Raw genomic sequence first — 14163 nt, forward strand, 5'->3', positions numbered from 1 at the left:
TCAGATCGATTTTATTAGCATGCCTAAATGTTGTTCTTTTAAATACGTTCTTGTTTGTGTTTGTATGTATTCCGGATGGATAGAGGCCTACCCTTGTGTGAAGGCCGATTCTCTCACCGTAGCAAAAAAATTGTTAAAGGACTTCATTCCCCGATTTGGCCTGCCTCTCTCAATTAACAGCGATAAAGGCACCCACTTTACAGGCCAAATCATGCAACAGATTTGCAAGGCCCTCAACATTTCCCAGCACTTGCATTGTGCTCACCATCCCCAGAGTGCGGGGGCGGTGGAACGGAAGAATGGGGAACTAAAAAACAAGATCTCTAAGATCTGTAAAGAAACTGGTTTAAAGTGGCCTGATGCCCTCCCACTTGCTCTCATATATATGAGAAGCACTCCCCCGCGTAAGCATGGTCTATCCCCGCATAAGATCCTTATGGCCAGACCCATGAGGATGCCAGTATCCCCTCCCCACTCCAACACCACTTGGACTTGCAACTAAATAATGATACCATTATAACATATTGTCAAACTCTAATATGGTGCATCAGGTCTCTTCACGCACAGGTCCAAAGTGCTCTGCCTGAACCAGCTGATATTCCGTGCCACCCCTTACAGCCTGAAGATTGGGTCTATAACAAGGTGCACCAGAGGAAGACTTCTTTGGAACCCTGCTGGAAAGGCCCTCACCAAATCTTGTTAACCACCCACACTGCGGTCAAGTGCAAGGGACTAGCCAACTGGGTCCATGCCTCTCACTGCAAACAGATATCGCCACCCTTAAACCCAAACGCCAAAAAATTCCATCCTGTGAACCCTGTCTTGGGAAACAACCTGGGTGGCAGTGATTGTGACCCCCTCCCCCGGCCCTAATAAGGAACCCAGATATAATCTCAGGAAAAAACAACGGGTCAACCTACCTGCAGCCTAAAAAGGCCAAAATAACGCCTTTACAAGCCCAGTGGTGAGCCTAGCGCCCACTGGCACCTCAACTGCCATAACCAACCCAACGGCTAAAATAAAAGAATCAGCCATGGTTCGAAAGTTGCTCATGCCTTCTATTTGGTTTATGTGTGTAACTATGCTTTTATTATTGCTGTTAAATTTCCATAACACCTTTATGTTTTTCTGGGCACCTGGGATCACCAGCACCTCCTTAATAACATCCACCCCCATGTCTATGAACCAGTCTATAAACCCGCTAGGTCAAACCCTACAAGTAACCTCCCCCCAATATTGTACTAAACCACAACCACCCCATAAGAAAAAAAGAAATACTCGCGCTGCTAAAACTAAACCCAGCCGGGCCCAAAATTTTGTAACTGCAAAGGACATTAAAGATTGGTCCTGGTATAAAAAACGAGGTATTATCCATTGGCAGGGAGGGACTTGTGAAGGTCACTCTTGGGAATGTGGCACAGATTGGGTCTTAGGTTTTATTCCACAGGCTGCACCCTGTGTTTTTGGGCAAGTACCATCAGCATGTACTGCCCTCCCCAATTGGCTTCCAGACAACGAATATCAAAAGCTCCAACAACTCCTCGTTGCCTCAAGCTCCCCCCCCCCCCACCATTGCCCCTACCCCTGTGGCATACCCAGACACCAGTAGACCTGTGCACTCTTCTGAAATCCACTGGCCAAGATCCTCCCATCTTAGCAATTTGTCGAAATTTTGTAAAGAAACTCTGTTTTTTAACGTCCAAAACAGGTCTTATGAATGAACTATTAAGTGGAAAACAAATGGAATGGTGGAGATAGAAATTTTTGACATCACTACCAGGGAGCCCAAAAAATCTGAATTTACCATTCTGGGATTTTATAGGGGGGTAAACTTGATGGCCATCCCCAGGGTTTGTAACACCTCAATGGGAAAGGCCCCTTTTGTTATTTAGTCACCCAGTTAAAAGGGGGTCAAATATATACCCAAAGGCGCTGTTCAACCTCAAAAAATTTTAATTGTATTCAAATAATCCCTGCGACCACTAATGTAACCTGTACCTTATTGCAGTATGCCCCTCCCTATGTTTTTAAAGTTAATAATTCCCCAAAATATATAAATGTGTTTAGTCAGCAAATGTGGTATAAAACTAAACCTAAAAGGGATATATATGGAAATCGATGGACCATAATCAATGCCACCCTGGGAACCATAAAATTCATGTTACCCTTATCTAGTTTCCAAGTTACCTCTAAATATCACAACTGTTCGCGGGGGGCTGCTCTCCGAATAGCTCAACAACGGGCCTGGGCTTTCCCCAAACGGAAAAGAAATTTGACTGAACATCTGTGGAATGGAGCCAATAGTGCAGCTGCAATTTGGAATATCCATAAAAGCCAACAGCATGCGGAAAAATTGGGCCAATTAGAAAGGGCCACCGGGCTTATTACAGGGGCACAACTAACCCACGTGCAGGCCGGGGTAGGTGAGTTACATATCATTTCTGCCCTTAGTTCCTTAACCCAGAGACTGCTAGCAAAGATGGTCTGAAACATCACTGGTGCTGGGGAGGCATTGTGGTGGGACATGGCATGTTCAGAGGTCCAGGACTTTCTAAATGATCAGTTAGCGGCCAAGTAACCTCAAGCACCAGGCCTGGCCCACTGCCCTCACAAACACCTCAGGAGTACCATCTAATCTGTGGCCATGAAGACATACCTGAAGGTTTTCAGGGTGGAAGTGTGTACAGTCCCAATGCTCCTTCCTAGCGTATGGACCAGTTAAAGGGGTATGGGCACCCACTTACCGAATCCTGCCAGGTCCATGGGGAGGATGTATATGGGACTGGGTGATTCACTGAGACATATGGGAAATAAAACCACCTGGTTTACCTAGCCAATTTATAGTCGGTGCCCCTAAAATAACACCAATATTGATTGGATTGGGAAATCAATGGACACTCTGGCCATTGGAACCCCCACAGCTTCAATGCATACGTAAACTTAAACCAGGGGAAATAGTCACTGTTCATAACAATGTTTGTTGGGAAGGTATGGGATTGGGGACCCTCCTGACAGGAGATATAATTTTCCAGGCCAATAACAGCTGCGTAATTGTCAAAGCTCATATCATGCACAACACCCATTTTAACCTCTCCACGACTGCCAGTAGCCAAATTATCTATTGGCCAGCAAATAAAAAATTTCAATCCTCTCTCTGGTATAAAATGCCCTTTAACTGGACCTCTCTAGTGCCCGACCGTTTCCAGAATTTGCTTTTATTGTTACCCAAAATTCAAAACATTTCTAACTTACAGGGACAAATTCATGTCCTTAAGAATGTGTATCAAATAAAAAAAGGTGCCTTTCAGACAGCCTATCAACTGTCTTCCTTGTGCACTAGTCAAAACATGCTGTGTGCAGTGACCAAAATTATACACAAACCACACCATGTTGTTGCTATAGGTGGATTAACTGTTGTATTAGGATTGCTTGTTTTGGAATTGTGCCTTTGCTATTGCTGTTCTAAGGGATATTGCTGTGCCTGTAATTTTTCTGCTAGGCCCACTGCAAGGGAGCAAGTGGCCATAATGATTGATAATGAGGTTTATGATAAAAATTGGGATAAGATAAAAGAAAAGAAAAGGACGGAAATTAGAGGGCTCATAAGTATGGAAGTTTAGGCCTAAAGTAATGCCAAATAGGCATCAAAGGGGGGATTGTGGGGGAAAAATTTGCTAGGGCCTGAACTTTAGTTGACTCAGGCCTGAACTTTGGTTCAGACCTGAACATTAGTTAAGTTTATTGGAGAAGAGGGGTTCTTAGAGGCAGGGTGAAGGAAAAGTACAAAAGCAGAACTATCTATAATTACAAGGCCTATGATTCATAACGGCTCACTAATAGTTTTAGGGGAAGCTTGGGAACCGCAAAGGGCAGACTGTGAAAAACAGGAAAGCTTGCTAAGCTATATTCCCTTTTTTGGGGAATGTATTCCAAATATGGCAATAATGTTGGCATGAAAGTATGTGAGGAATGTATTCCAAATATGGCAATAATGTTGATAAGAAAGTATGCGTTACCTAATTGTGGTTTTATGCTATATAAGCTATTTGAAAATCTGTAGTCGGGGGGATTGCCAGTTCGCTGGTACCCCCCGTGCATGCATGAAAATAAAGAGGCCTCAGGCGATTCTGATCCAAACACAACGCGTGGTCGTTTTTCCACACTTCCAAATGCAGTGTAGATGTATTAATGGCTACACATTCTGTTGACAAAATTAGAAAAGCCAAGGCACAAAACAAGATCAAACTAGCTGGAGACATAAAAGGAAACAAGAAAACATTCTACAACTACATTAGAAGCAAGAGGAAGACCAAGGACAGAGTAGGCCTGTTACTCAATGAGGGGGGAAAGACAATAACAGCAAATGTGGAAATGGCAGAGGTGCTTAATAACTTCTTTGTTTCGGTTTTCACCAAGAAGGTTGGTGGCGATTGGACGTCTAACATTGTGAATGCCAGTGAAAATGAGGTAGGATCAGAGTCTAAAATAGGGAAAGAACAAGTCAAAAATTACTTAGACAAGTTAAATGTCTTCAAATCACCAGGGCCTGATGAAATGTATCCTGGAATACTCAAGGAGCTGACTGAGGAGATATCTGAGCCATAAGACTGGAAAAGGGCAAATATAGTGCCCATCTATAAAAAGGGAAATAAGGACAACCTGGGGAATTACAGACCAGTCAGCTTAACTTCTGCACCCGGAAAGATAATGGAGCAAATAATTAAGCAATCCATTTGCAACACCTAGAAGATAAAGTTGTGATAAATAACAGTCAGCATGGATTTGTCAAGAACCTGATAGCTTTCTTTGACAGGGTAACAAGCCTTGTGGATGGGGGGGAAGCGGTAGATGTGGTATATCTTGACTTTAGTAAGTCTTTTGATATTGTCTCACATGACCTTCTCATAAACAAACTAGGGAAATACAACCTAGATGGAGCTACTATAAGGTGGGTGCATAACTGGTTGGAAAATTGTTCCCAGAGAGTAGTTATCAGTGGTTCACAGTCATGCTGGAAGGGCATAACAAGTGGGGTTCCACAGGGATCGCTTCTGGGTCCGGTTCTGTTCAATAGCTTAATCAATGATTTAGATAATGGCATAGAGAGTACACTTATAAAGTTTGAGGACGATACCAAGCTGGGAGGGGTTGCAAGTGCTTTGAAGGATAGGATTTAAATTCAAAATGATCTGGAGAAATGATCTGAAGTAAATAGGATGAAATTCAATAAGGACAAATGCAAAGTACTCCACTTAGAAAGGAACAATCAGTTGCACATATACAAAATGGGAAATGACTGCCTAGGAAGGAGTACTGTGGAAAGGGATCTGGGGGTCATAGTGGATCACAAGCTAAATATGAGTCAACAGTGTAATGCTGTTGCAAAAAAAGCAAACATCATTCTGGGATGTATTAGCCGGAGTATTGTAATCAAGACACGAGAAGTAATTCTTCCGCTCTCCTCCGTGCTGATTAGGCCTCAACTGGAGTATTGTGTCCAGTTCTGGGCGCCACATTTCAGGAAAGATGTGGACAAATTGGAGAAAGTCAAAAGAAGAGCAACAAAAATGAAATGATTAAAGTTCTAAAAAACATGACCTATGAGGGAAGATTGAAAAAATTGGGTTTGTTTAGTCTGGAGAAGAGAAGACTGAGAGGGAACATGATAACAGTTTTCAAGTACATAAAAGGTTGTTGCAAGGAGGAGGGAGAAAAATTGTTCTTCTTAACCTCTCAGGATAGGACAAGAAGCCAGGGACTTAAATTGGGTTTAGGTTGGACATTAGGAAAAACTTCCTAATTGTCAGAGTGGTTGAGCACTGGAATAAATTGCCTAGAGAGGTTTTGGAATCTCCATAATTTGACATTTTTAAGAGCAGATTGGACAAACATCTGTCAGGGATGGTCTAGATAATACTTAGTCCTGCCTTGAGTGCAGGGGGACTGGACTAGATGACCTGTCAAGGTCCCTTCCAGTTCTATGATTCAATGATTCTCTGAATTATAGTAGTAGAAATGTTCAGGAGAATGTGAAAGTAGTGTCTTTGATTTGTTCGCATGCATATAAGACTCCTCCTGGCTTAGCTATGACAGTGGTGAAGCAAATGTTTGGGAGATTCAGAAGAAGAATCTTCTTCCACTGTATCAGAATGTGACTGGCATTCTGGAAGGGGAAATTTCCCTTAATGTGAGGATGTTGCATAGCTAATGCAGTGCTGAGCATGATGGATGTGCCCTCCTGTCACTTCAGTAACCATGCCTGTGTCAGATAGAATGCTTCATTTGAAAACATAGGCGCATCCTTGTACTAATAAATGAGGCTACAGACACAGGTAAACCAGTTCCAACAGTAATTTCATATATAGCTAGAAATAACACTGTTAAAATTCCCAGATGCGTGAGATTGGCACGCATCTCGGAGGTTCAGATAATACTTTCGACTGCATTGGAAGATAAGAAGATTTTAAAATACTTTGGTGCTCTTGGAAAGTCTGTGTTATTTAGCTCTTGTATAGTCAGAGATTATTTCCAAGCTATAAGGTTCACTCTATATTTTAGTGCCAAGCATTATATATTTAAGTATTTAAAGTTTCCCTAAATGGATTACCAGTTTGTGAAAGCATACATATATTGTAAGGTATGTGCACCATGTCACATATATGTATTTCCTTGTGTGGGGCTAACTAGTAGTCAGCTAGCTAGTACTCAGCAGCTTTGCCTAAGAATTAGTTCAGTTAGGGCATGTCTATGCTGCAATTAAAAACTCACAGGTGGCTCATGCCAACTGACTCGGGTTAGTGGGGCTTGGGTTATGGGGCTGTTTAATTGAGGTGTAGGCGTTCAGGCTCAGGCTGGGACCTGAGCTCTGGGACCAGAGCCTCTCCCAGGACCCCAGAGCCTGGGCTCCAGACCAAGTCCAAATATCTGCACCTCAATTAAACAGCTTCTTAACCCAAGCCCTGCAAGCCAAAGTCAGTTGGCCCGGGCCAGCTGCAGGTGTTTAATTGCAGTGTAAACATACCCTTAGAAAGCGACTAAGACAGAGAGAACAGGCTTTACTGGTGACATGATGCACTTCCAAAAAGAATTGCACCATAAACAACAATATGCATTTCTCCAAATTTAACTGCCTGTATAGTCAGTTAGAGGGAACTATCTCTGATATCACCATCAATTCTTTCATCTATTGATTCTTAACAATGTACCAATTATTTTTTGTCTTTGCTAATAGTTATATATTTTCCAAGGCATAAAAATATCGAATGTTGTCTTCTTATCACAATAGGCTTTTAGCAAAGCAATATTTTTGCCTATACACATTTGTTTTCTGTTTTGCAGCCTATTTTGGAATTGACATGAAGAATCCAGGAAGAAAGTTGTTTTTTTTAATGAGCTGAATTGTCTCAACAGTGCCCTAAACAACAAACAAGGCTTCATTTTCGCTGAACAAACGTTATCAAAATCATAGTGGGTAAATGTGCTCATCTTCAAGTTACCATCACCATTACTCTTCTCATCACTTGATATTCCCAGTTTATAATCTGTACATTTAAAGAGAGTTTTTATACGATTATATGCTGGTTCTGTATTTTAGTTTGTTTCTGGTAGCGGCTGCTGTAGTTGAAGTTGTAAAACATTTTCATTGTATCCTCTGCTTTCGAAATGCTCATAATTTACTGAAGGAACATATTCAGGGCTAAAATGTTCCATAGTCTCTCTCTTTTTGGTGGTGAATTTGTGGAACACTTTGAACAAACTCCTGTTAGCCATTTTTGAGTTCCAGGAGAATGAAAAAAAAATATTCTCCCATTTAAGAAAGTTCTTTCTCCACTTTATTTTTCTTACGCACTCATCAAAAATGGCTGAATGTTGACCGCTGGCATGCAAGTGTTCCTCAGTGAACAGTGTGCCCTTGGCCCATTTTGAAATCATTTATTGGATCAAGTTCAGAACAATTGAAGAGTGGCTGCTCTTCAGTGCACGCACTGTAGCCAATGTTGTTAGGGATGAGAGCCTGCCTTTGTATTTTTCATGCATGCAATTCCTTTTAAATATTAAGTTAGTGCTAATTTATTGGTAGAGATTAATTAAGTATGCACCTTTCAATCCATATTGAGTTGCTGAGAGTCAGTCTTAGGGACATAAGGGCAAATCCATCACTATTTCCCTTGGGCACTTGTGCCTCAACAAGTGATAGAACTGGTAAAATCTAGAATGAAGAATCTAGCTTGTTGGGAGCCCAAACAGAGATCTTCACTTTCTGTGACAATGAGGTATGAGCTGTAGATGGGCTCTAGCACAGTCGGGGTTGGGACACTTAACTGGATGTATAGACCAGCCCTCCTTTAGGTGAGACTATTGGAGCTCTAAGAATCCAATTGTGGCCTTAGGCAGCACAGTCTCCCATGAACTGCTACTTTCAAAGTGTACAGGGACCAGGAATTGTCCCCTAAATCACTTTCAGATTTTTCTCATAAAAAGTGCACACTTGTCACTGTATGTTATTACCCATTTAAGCACTTATGTTACTGTAAGGTGACTTAAGTGCTTATGCCACATTAAGGGCCGGATTTGTAGCAGTTCCAATGAAGTAAATGGAATCATACCAGTGTAAAACTGGTGTGAGAGCAGAATCAGCAGTAATTAATTAAGGTACTTTCAAAGATTATAAGGCAGCTTTGCAACAGATATAATGTAGCTGCATTGGAATTAATGGAGCTACGGCAATTTGTACCAGCTAAGAACCTGGCCTTATGTCATATGAAGAATGTAGTGTGTGCTTATTCTGTTTTAAGAAGCCTTAAAGCCTTACACTACTGGGGAGGATTTTAGGTGGCTGACCAGTAATTTAGCCACCCTAAATATCTGAGATTGTTTAAAAGTTTATGGCTTCTTCATGTGTTTAAAGTTGTTTCAGTGCTTGTTCAATCTTCACGATATTCCCCTCTCCCTTTCTTTGAAAACCTAGGCAGTGAAATACAAAACCACCCAAACCAAACCAACCAAAACCCCCAAAACTGTATGAGATGACATTGAGGTTGCTCGCTTCACATCAGAAAATGCATAAATTAAGGTTTCAATAGCACTTGTAATTTGGTGATGTTGCACATACGTAGTATTGTCTATTATTGCTTTTGTGGTTAATTGTGAACCTTAAAATATTACTGGCTGTCACCTGAAATATAGAATATAGAACACACTTCAAGTAGCGTAAACAGAGTTTAATGTTGCTATTGCAACTTTCACATTTGCATTTCCTGACTTCACTTGAGCTGAGCAAAAGCTTCTTGTCTTAATACAACTTCTGGCTTTTAAAATCCTAGGTTTCTAAAGGAAAAAAATAGAATCTTGACAACCTAAAGTTGCCTTAACTTGCTTTTGGCATAGTTTATTTTCCAGTTAAGGCAGGGTTTTTTTTAGCTAATAGGAAAGGCTAGTTTGTTTCTTTAGAACCCACTTAAAATCAAGTTCATAGTAGGAAGAGGAATATATCATTAGAATACAACAGTGCGTGTTTAAGTGGACCATTGACATACACAATATATTAAATGCTGTATATTAAATGCAGCATAACAAGGGTACTAATTTGATTAAAAAGTTTACTGTACAGTTGATCCTATTACAGTCAGGAAAAGGCACCATAGGCCTCATTATTTATTAACTTCATGAGAGTAGTAAGATTTTTAATAATCATTTACTATTTGTGTGTTTCACTCGTGATACAAGGCTTAGTGCAAAGACCTGACATCCACTTATTCCTTACCCGAGTCTAACATTCATTCGGGTATTTACAGTGTTTGCGGTGATGAGATGAAGCCAAATATTATCATCCTCATGGTAAAACTGAAAAAAAGAATGTGGCAAAATACTTTGGCTACATCCACAACTGACAAATGGGCACAATCTTATATATTCAATGCCCAGCTCATGCCAATAGTGAATTTGGCCACTAACGATGGGTCTCATCCATTGCTTATTAAACTCAATGGAAATACTTCAATTTATATCAGTGGGCTTTGGATCACGGCATATATCTCTATTATCTTTATTTGCAGCTTGACTTACCAGCCTTTTTCTGAGCCTTCCTGGGGAGAATAGCAGGAGCAAAAGCTGGAGAAGCCTCTGGAGTCCTCTAGGTCAGTGATAGTTATTCATTGAGCCATTTTTGACACTGTCTAGAATGAAATGTGCTGAGAATTAAGTAGTGGGAATTGATGTTTTCATGGGTGATGGTCTATGAGAGGATGTCATTCATACTCAGCAGTTCCAGATATGTATTAAAACACTTCTATAGAACAGGTTATTTGGAAAGCCGACAACAAAACAAACATATAGAAACAAATGAGTTACATATGTTATGCTTATAAGAAGAACACGGGATCTTTTTCAGGGGAAAAGGCAATAGGCCACGTTTATTGAAGATACAACAATTAGCATATGCATTCAATCACACCACACACACACACACACACACACACACTGTCCCACCAGTCGATGTTATAGTTACCAGTCCAGAGTCCGGATCAACCTAGTGGCCAGCTAGGTTGATCTCCGGTAGGGAGGAGCCGGGTTCCGTCGGTCGCGACATGATTCTCCGGGGAAGTCTTGGCAGGATGAACCCAAAGTTTCATGGCAAGGCACCCTGTTTATATAGTGATTTTCCTTCATTGGGACCAATGAGTTTTGCACTATCATACTGTAATCAATTGTTGTTTGACGAGTGCTTGTTTTCTTAAATTGTCCTTCTCATCCTTTATCTTGTTCTTTGATCAAGTACCTCTGGGAGTTATCCCATGCTGGTTTTGATCACAGCTATCTTCTCCCCATTGATAGGTGCCTGTCTCATCTTTAGAGACGTCAATCTGCCTTCCTTTGACATTTCAATAGGGGTGTGTTGCAGCCTCCTGGCGCCCTTGCGTCTGTCTCCAATTCCTCCCTGGACCATCTGGTTCAGCAATGGCTTTCACACTTATCTCTTAACACACACATTCCTCATTCAGACACAACACAAAATTAATTACACAGAACATTTTGAACAGGAACATCATATTGCAATGCAAAAGAAAAACAATCATTGCATTCTTTTACTTATTTTAAAATGCTAAACCTACAACAAATTGGTGACCCTCAAAGGTCTGTCACTGCCTTGAAATCAGCACAGACACAGATTCTGGCTGATGCATCTTTATCAAATGGCCCAGTAGGCCATTCCTTTCTGCTAATCAAGAAGGTTGGCTGGCAGGATATGATCAAGTCACACACCAATACATTTAATTCATGCTACTTTATTATCTCATTATTCTTCATTCTAAATCATACAAAATACAAACATAAAATTGTACTACTACACATACACTACAAAGGGTGGAATGAAACTCAAGACTTCTTATTAGCATAACATACAAGCATAAATATACTCATCCAGTGAGCTTGAGTCACTGCCACTGGCATAGAGATGTGTAAATTCCATGCAAGGCATTCATCACCAGCAAAAACAAACTGGGTCATCCCCATGGTTTTCTTCAAATTGAAGAGAGTAGGGTTAGTTTCTGGGACACTATATGGAGCCCCACCTGCAAAAGCTATTCGGGAGAGTCTTTAAATCGTTCTGGCCATGCCATCTCCTCTACCAACCCTGTCCACTTGCACTCCACTTTTATTGGAATTGAACTCCAGTCACCCACTATTAACCTGTTTTACTACAATCCTCTTCTAGGCAGACTTTTTTGCTGCCAAAGAGTCACAGCAGAAACTGTGGAGGATTGAATCCTATATGTCGAGGGTGAGTTTCAACAGACTTACTTAGTAATTCTCTCAGGGTGACATCCTCACTCCATTGAAGTCAATGGCAAAACTCCCATTGACTTCAGTAGAGCAAGGATTTCACCCCCAGGTTCAGAAGCATCACCCAGAATGGAAGTGCCGGAGATATATGTGAGTGATAAATACATACATATGTCAGTTCAATCTTAAAAATGGAGAAAGTGCAATATCTACATTTTCTGTGAGCTAAAAGAGCCTATTTTCATATAGATCAAGAAGCCTGGACAGTAACCTGTGAAAACCTTTTCTTTTGTTCTTCAGACAGAAAGAAATCCTTTTATAGATTTCCAGTCACTTTCATCCCAGAATTGGAGCTGTGTAAAATATTTGCATTGAACGTCAAATCCACTGGAATGTAGCATTGAGTTTGAGGTTCAGTGTACTCATGAAAGTCAGGCACCTCTTGCTATTGCCTCACAAAACATTTATTCAGGTACCTTGAAAATGGAAATTGGAGGGATTGAATATTACAGAGTAGAATAGGGAGCAGAGCAGTTTGAGAAGGCGTTCATATGGTAGGTGAATCTACTTAATGAAATTCTGTTCTAAGTATGTAATGATTTCCTCCAGGAAAAGCAGTGGATGCTGAAGCTTGACTCTCCTCTCTGAATAATTACTAGTATTCCAAACCAAAATCTACTCTTATAGTCCTCAGCAGAAAGCTGTTTGCCACCAAATGTACAAAGCCTTGTTTTGCCAAAGAATAGCACAGAAAAATTCTCCCCTCTGGGTAGAGAAAATAGATTTTTTCCTGCAAGCCAACTCTAATTGTATTCATTTCTTTGAAATGGATATTAATGATTTTACAGTATTTAATACGTTTGTCCCTGACTGATTTTTCTCTTCTGAATTAATTTCACTTTTCTCATAATTAATTTAGAGAGATTGTACTTCATGTAAATTAATTATGAATTTTTTTTCTTTAGATGGAAAACTGTGTCCATATGATAACTGCTATTATTATAACAAGTGTGGCTAGGGCACACTTTAGCTGAAGATCAGTTTCAACTTCCATTATAGCCCATCTTTTTCAGTTATTCATATCTGTGTCAGACTAATGCCTTTCATATTGAAATGTTCTATACATGCCTGAGCCTAAATAGAGGTAAATTCTTTTGCAAAGTATGAGTAAAATCAATGGAATTTACCTCAGTTTCAGGCAGCGGTAAACTCCACCAATATAAATGGGGGCTTTTCGTTGGGCTTTCACCAATGTATCTACATCAATGCCTGGTACCAATGGCTTCAATCAGGGATCGACAACCTTTGGCATGTGGCACGCCAGGGTATGGACCCTGGTGGGCCGGGATGGTTTGTTTACCTGCCGCGTCCACAGGTTCGTCCTATCGCGGCTCCCACTGGCTGCGGTTCGCCGCTCTAGGCCAACGGGGGCTGCGGGAAGCGGTGGCCAGCACATCCCTCAGCCCGCGCCGCTTCCAGCAGCTCCCATTGGCCAGGATCAGCAAACCACGGCCAGTGAGCCGCGATCGGACGAACCTGCGGACGCGGCAGGTAAAGAAACAGGCCCGGCCCGCCAGGGTGCTTACCCTGGCAGGCCACGTGCCAAAGGTTGCCGATCCCTGGCTTAAATCATAACAAATTCCCAATGAAGGGCAAGATCTGGCGTTTCTTGCAGTTCAATCAGTGCAATCATTTTTAAGTTGCACAAACATGAAAATAAATTCTCCTCATATGTTCAGGTCAGATATTTTGGGCATAAATCACTGAATGATGGTTGAAGTTGAAGCAAACATGACTAGTTTTGTAGGTTTTATTGTTAGCTAACGAATAAGTTCAATTTTTGGGGGGGGAGTTAATTAGTTTTAAAGTAACTGTAAAAATGTTGCCAATTATCATTCTAGATTCCACTGACTTAAAACTGTATTAAATGTACTCAGTATTTCCCCCCCTCATATTTAGAAGTTAAGATAAGACTTTGTGGAAAAAAATCAAGTTGAGGGACTTCATCTGTTTGAAGTAAAGGAGGGAAAATAATTATTTCAGATATATGAGTTTGCATTCTTGAATGGTTCAGCTTGTGTTTCATACAAGGATATCAAATACTGACATTAAAAATGTGGTTTCTCACTCAATGACTTTACTGAGATGCACCCATTTATGACAGGTCCAAACTTGTCTCATAAACTTAACAAAAGTGCATTAGTAAATGATGTGGGTAATTAATGATAGTAAAGATGACATGAATACTTACAAGTTCTTTATGTTGATTTCTACCTAACCTACAGGACATTAAAGCCAGACGAAAGACTCCCATTGGTCTGAGTGAACTATAAATCAGATCGCTGATGATCTGGTAGCATATACTTAAACTGCTCTTCT

Source organism: Emys orbicularis, chromosome 8 (assembly GCF_028017835.1).
Source record: "Emys orbicularis isolate rEmyOrb1 chromosome 8, rEmyOrb1.hap1, whole genome shotgun sequence".
Lineage (NCBI taxonomy): Eukaryota > Metazoa > Chordata > Testudines > Emydidae > Emys > Emys orbicularis.